Below are 7,066 nucleotides of genomic sequence, written 5' to 3' on the forward strand. Positions count from 1 at the left end.
GAAAAATAAATAAAGGGCAAAACAGAGCAAAAATCTAAACAAGTAGGAATATGCTTTATTTTCTATTTTATAATCAACTCGTGCTTGTGTGATATGTTATAAACATCGGTCTCCTAATTATTTATCAACCCTTTTTTCTTTGTGTATCACTTTGATTTCTGGAAAATGTGCCTAAAATGCCTGTATCTGCCTGTGATCAAAATTCATCCAGCAATCATTTAAGTTTTGCATTTTATACAATTAGCAGGATTGCTTGTAATAAAGCAGATTGGAACCTAATAGGAACATACCTAATGCGACCAGCAAACGTCCTGCGAAACGCGAGACGCCTACATGGATTGCGTCACTGTCTTGAAAATGAACACTCCAAAAGTGCATTTCGAATAGATTTTGGCCCAAAAAAATTATATAAATATTTGTCTCATAAATTGGAATAAATTCGTAAAATGAAGTTGAACAAAACAGTGTCTCGCGAAACGCGGGACGTCTGGTCACATTAAACCAGGGGGGTAATATGCAGTGCATCGCGCCTCTTCTGCATGTAGTATGCAGCAAATGTAAATATGCCACATTTTTTTCGTTAGTCAGCAGTAGTGTAGGTTAACCAATATCCTACAAGATTTCAGTTCGAAAAATGTTACACTTGCCAAGCAGGGTGGCCCAGGGTGGCCCGCCTTTCCCAAGCGGCGAGGCCCGGATAATACATCTTAGGTAGGCTTGATTTGTTCGTGGATGACAGGCTTACTCCCCCCCTGCATTAAACATATGTATATACCTTAAGTAGCGTCAACACTCAACATTCAACGTTCACTCTTTCCGCTTTACTTTGGTAATGAAGCAGGATGGCTACATACCGCTATCATTAAATTTACTCCTCACTTCCCGAAAAACAAAAAGCGGCAAATCATTTTACAGATTTGCGAAAATTTGATAATTTGGCAGCAACAGTATTCACGAGAAATGTGGAGCTAAATAACTATCAATCTGTCAAAACTCAAATGAGCCAGCTTTGGAGTAAAATTTGAACATCGATGGAAAATTTTAACATTGATAGCTGTTAACAGACAGATTTCAACTGAAAGTTAAACAAATCTGTGAATATGTTGGCAGTCGAAAAATACTACCAGGAGTGGGATGGAGCACACAACAATATTGATAATTGACAGACAAAAAATCACTAGCAGCCAAACACGAGCTACCGAAAAAGTACTTACAGGGAAAAACTAATTTTATATATACATTTTTAATTTGGCCGCCACTTGATGGAGTGAGACTATGAAGGCTTGGATGGCACGTGCTACAGTTTCCTCTCCACATCTCGATGCCCTTGAAAACGCGAGTACTTTTAAATTTGGATTCCGTGAAGAGTGTCCTTAAAGGGACCATCGAGATAGGGAGAGATCGAGAAATGGAAGGAAACTTGAAATGGGTACTAGATCGAAAAAAAAGCTCGTTGCTATAAAAAACGACAACAAAACAAATGTAATTTTTTGTTTTTAATGTGTTTGTTATTGTCTCAAACTGGTCTAGTAGCCTAGAAATTTAGATATATCAACATATGGAGAGTGAATCCTGAACAAATGTCCAGCACCAAGCCAGAACACATCGAGATAGGGAGGCTATCGAGTTGTAGAAAGCAAAAATGTATGTTACTTGAAAGGACCTAGAGAACCATCGACATAAGGGGAGTTATCGAGGTATAGAACATCGAGATGTAAAGAGTCGATTGTATTTCTATTTATAATAAATTTTGCTCATCCACGAAAACCTTGGAAAGAGATTAAAAAAATTTCATTTTATTTCAATTCACAACGCACTTCTAAAAGTTTGGGGTTTTTTTTAACTAATTTTATTCGCTAATTATCTCCAGGGTCTTCAGTAGCCTTGTGAGCAAAGGCGTAGGATTGCCAATCCGGAGATGGCGAGTTCGATTCTCGGTACGGTCTAGGGTGTTTTCGGGTTGGAAACATTCTCGACTCCGTGGGCATAGTGTATCCATTGTACTTGCCACACAAGATACATACTCATGCGATGGCGGGCATAGAAAAGCCTTCAATTAATAACTGAGGAAATGCTAATAGAATACTAAGTTGAAAAGCAGGCCAAGTTCTAGTTGGAATATAGAGCCATTGAAGAAGAAGAAGAACTATCTAATACATGCATGCATCTCTTAGACTGGGTGTTCCGTGTTTTCTTCACACTATCATCCTTATTTGCTATGTTACGTTTTTAGTTATTATTAATACATTTCAATTGCCTCTGGCAGTTAGGATATTTCCTCTGGTTGAATTGAACCATGTAGGAATTACAATGTTTTCTACTTAAACTAAACTTAACCTAATTTATACTAAGGGTACAAGGAGCTAATCGTTGCAATAGAAGATTGCAACGATTTTTGTCTAAAATTGGAAATTATTTTGTTGGATATTTGTTGCAATGTCTCAATATTAGAAATTCTATGAAGTTCATTGGTACTATACCACGGAGGCAACTTCAGAATCATTTTCAAAATTTTATTTTGAATCCTCCGAAGTTCCTTCTTTCTGGTATTGCAGCAACTAGTCCATATTGGAACAGCATACAACATGGCTGGTCTAAAAATTTGTTTGTAAATCAAAAGTTTGTTTTTAAGACAAAGTTTTGATTTTCTGTTTATAAGTGGATATAGACACCAAATATATTTGTTACATTTGGCTTGAATGCCTTCAATGTGATTTTTAAAAGGTAATTTTTGATCTAGCAGAAGTCCTAAATATTTAGCTTCGCAAGACCAATTAATTGGAACCCCATTCATAGTGACAATATGTCTGCTAGAAGGTTTCAAACAAGAAGCTCTCGGCTTATATGGAAAAATTATAAGCTGAGTTTTGGAAAATTATAAGCGGAGTTTTGAGTTTTTTGCAATCTACTACAAATGACACGAAGGCTTCGCCTTTTGGCTGAGAGACCTGTGTCATCTGCAAACAAAGATTTTTGACACCCTGGTGGTAAATCAGGTAGGTCAGAAGTAAAAATGTTATACAATATGGGCCCCAGTATGCTGCCTTGGGGAGCACCAGCTCTTACAGGTAATCTATCAGATTTCTGATAGTTTACCTGCAGTGAGCGGTCTGATAAATAATTTTGGGTCAGTTTAATAATGTACAGAGGAAAATTAAAATTCATCAATTTTACAATCAAACCTTCATGTCAAACACTGTCAAATGCTTTCTCTATACCAAAAAGAGCAACTCCAGTCGAATATCCTTCAGATTTGTTGAGCCGAATTAAGCTCGTAACTCTTAATAACTGATAGGTGGTTGAATGCCCATGGCGAAAATCAAATTGCTCATCAGCAAAAATAGAATTGTCATTAATATGAACCATCATTTTATTTAAAATAATCTTTTCAAACAGTTTGCTTATTGAAGAAAGCAAACTGATTGGACGATAACTAAAAGCCTCAGCCAGATTTTTGTCCGGCTTCAAAATTGGAACAACTTTGGCGTTTTTCCATTTATCTGGAAAGTATGCCAATTGAAAACATTTGTTCAATAAATTAACCAAAAAGGATAAAGAGCTCTCAGGAAGTTTTTTGATAAGTATGTAGAAAATACCATCATCACCCGGGGCTTTCATATTTTTAAATTTTCTAGTAATAGATCTCACTTCTTCCAAGTTAGTTCCCAACGAAGGGTCAAAAACATTATCTTGATTGAGAATGTCTTCGAAGCTTCGTGTAATCTGATCCTCAATTGGACTAGTGAGACCTAGACTAAAATTATGGGCACTCTCGAACTGCAAGTTTTTGAGCCTTTTCGTCATTTGTTAATAAAATTTTATTTCCCTCTTTCAGCGCTGGAATTAGCTTTTGAGGTTTTTTAAGAAATTTCGTTAATTTCCAAAAGGATTTCGAACTGGGATCCAACTTCGAGACATTATTCTCAAAGTTGGTATTTCTCAGAATAGCGAAACGTTTTTTAATTTCATATTGCAAATCTCGCCAAATAACTTTGAACGCAGGATCACGAGTTGCCATCGCCTTACACCTTTAAGACGGATCAGTAGCTGAAAATCTTCGACGATAATAATGGAGCTGAATTTAATTAACATTTAGGAATTGCAATGCCTCTGGCTTCGACAATTAAATTTGTCAATGATACGAGAGCATTATCAATATTACTTATGGTATCGAGAGAAATATCAAATTTCTATCGATATACATTTTAAATAAGTCAAATTCAGCTCTATGATAATTAAAAGTAACGCTGATTGGATTACAAATGGCTTCTTGTGAGATTTCAAATGTCACAGAAGGTGATCAGAGTCAAAGTCAGCATGAGTTACCAATTGGCCACACAGCTGACTTGAATCCGTTAAAACCAAATCAATTGTTGAAGGATTTCGACTGGAAAAACAAGTTGGGCCATTGGGATATTGAATAGTATAATATCCCGCAGAAAAATCTTCAAATAAAATTTTACCATTGGAATTGCTTTGAGCATTATTCCATGAGCGGTGTTTGGCATTGAAGTCACCAATTACGAAGAATTTTAATTTGTTGCGAGTCAGAATTTGAAGATCAGCTTTCAACAAATTCTTTTGCTGCCTATTGCATTGAAAAGACAAATAGGCTGCAATAAAAGAGAATTGTCCAAAATTTGTTTCAACAGAAACTCCCAAGGTTTCGAAAACTTTGGTTTCAAACGAAGAATATAATTTATGTTATTTATGTTGAATAATTCATCTTCCTTACCCTTTAAAGAGCGAGCATTCCAATTTAAAATTTTCAAAGAATTATTTGGATCCATTAAAACGAAGTCCAATAACAATTCTTTGAGTAAATTTGATACCAACCTGAACTGCTTCAGTTTTGGTATTTGCTTTGAACATTGCATCAATCATGTGATGCAATTGTTCATTAAGAAAATCAAAGTCGGAAGCAGACATGCTACCTGAGTCGTCAAAACGAACGTTATTTCCCGTTGAAGAATGGGTATGAAAGTCATTCATCGTCGGTAAATTTTCGGAAATAAAATTTTGCCTGCCTGCAGCCTAGCATCGCTTGGCGTGTATAAAAGGGCGTGTTTGAAAAATTAGAATTCGACGAACTGCTCGTTACCCGTTGAGAGGTAGGAGCAAAATTTGTTCGTTGATTGTGGTGGGTATGAATTACTCGACCGGCAAATGATTGCGGATTTTGAGCGTTTGAAATATGTTTACCCGGCGAATCTGGGATCCTATTGGAATTTCCCGTCATCAATTTTGCACGGGAAGGGGATTTATGATTGCCCCCACAATTAGCACATTTAAATTTATTGGAATCTTCTCTCACAGGACAGGCGTCCTTGGCGTGAGAGGTTCCACCACAAATTTCGCATTTAGCATCCATGTGACAATGTTTGGTTCCATGACCCCACTTTTGGCACTTACGGCACTGGGTGGGGTTTTGGAAATTTCCCCCAGGCCTGCGGAAATGTTCCCATGTAACACGGACATGGGACATAATACAGGCCTTTTCCAATCTTTTCATATTATTTAGTTCAATTTTGTTAAAATGAACCTAATAAAATTCTTGAGGAATGCCCCTCTGGGAAGTACCAGAGTGGGATTTCTTTTTCATCTTAATTACTTGGACTGGTGAAAATCCAAGTAATTGAGAAATTTCAATTTTAATCTCATCCAGTGATTTATCATCACTGGGGAAACCTTTTAAGACGACTTAGAACAATCGCTCAGTTTTGTCGTCGTATGTGAAGAATTTATGGCGCTTCTCAGTTAAATACTGAAGAAGACGTTTGCGATCGTCAAAGGATCCCGGCAAAACGCTGCAGTCACCCTTCCTAGCAATCTGAAATGAAACCTTGATCCCCTGAAGGTTACTCAAGATTTCATTCCGAAAGCCAGAAAACTCGGCAACAGATACCACAATTGGCGGAATCCTTTGTTTCTTCGCATGAATCGAATCACCTGGGCTAGAGGTAGATTCGATTTCCTCAAATTCGTCATTAATCAAATCGAACTGATTGCTCAATTCGATAGGAAAAGAAATAATGTCAACGTTAGATTTAGAAGGAATATCTGAAGTCTCCAGCTTCCTTCTATTTTTTCCGCGCTTGGGCAGGACGGTCTTGAAACCTTGTTTCTTTGAAGGAAGTGGAGAATTCAGAGACTCCCCCTTCCTCTTGTTTTTATTAATGCTCATTGCTGAGCGTGGAGACGTGACCTTCTAAGAGGTTTTTTCCCAGAACGGTGTCCCTGCAGGATTACCACCGCTTGTCGGAATTTTACTTCCGCAAACGGGTCCAACGTAAAACGAAGGCACGGGTCCTTGCAAAGATTGTAACGGGATCAACAGAAACTTTGAAAAAAAAGTGTTGTAAAAGTGTTTGCACGAAAAACCGAGCTACATTTTTAAAAATATTCATGAAAAAAATGCTCAGTTTCATTTTTAGAAAATTTATACATATTGGATACAATTTAAATAAAGATTTTTTACGATGCTTATGGTTAGGTGGCAAGCGTGCCTGGCTCACACCGTAAATGTCTGGTCACGCTATCCCTTGGATATGAAGGAAACTCGTAGACCCCATCCATGTGTTGATGGGTGCGATATCGTATTCGGTTGGTGTCACTCATGAGTACAAAAGCCAACAAAAGACAAAAACAGTTAAAGACAATATAACGTGACGTTGTAAATTAATATTACATTTTTTTTACAACTACAATTTTGGATTTAAATTTAAAATTTTATCGTGGCTTATGAAAAAATCTCATTTTCCCATTACTGGAAATTTCCAGTTTAGTAACTGTCTAAATATATTGACATATATACGTGACTTCGATTAGTACGTGATCCCAAAATGGAGATCGAAATACGCGTCTCTGGTATAGAGTTATGAGTTAGATAAACGAATTTTATAAATTAGTACAACCTTTTTTTTAACAAAACATTTTTTATTGAAATTCTTATTCTAAAAAACGAGCTTAAAAGTAACTGCACTTTTTGTTTAGTTTCATCAATCTTTTCACTGTCCGTTCCAGCTTGAGCCAATTACCACACCAGAAAAAAAACGATATCTTCCCT

This window comes from Armigeres subalbatus, chromosome 3, assembly GCF_024139115.2.
Source record: "Armigeres subalbatus isolate Guangzhou_Male chromosome 3, GZ_Asu_2, whole genome shotgun sequence".
Lineage (NCBI taxonomy): Eukaryota > Metazoa > Arthropoda > Insecta > Diptera > Culicidae > Armigeres > Armigeres subalbatus.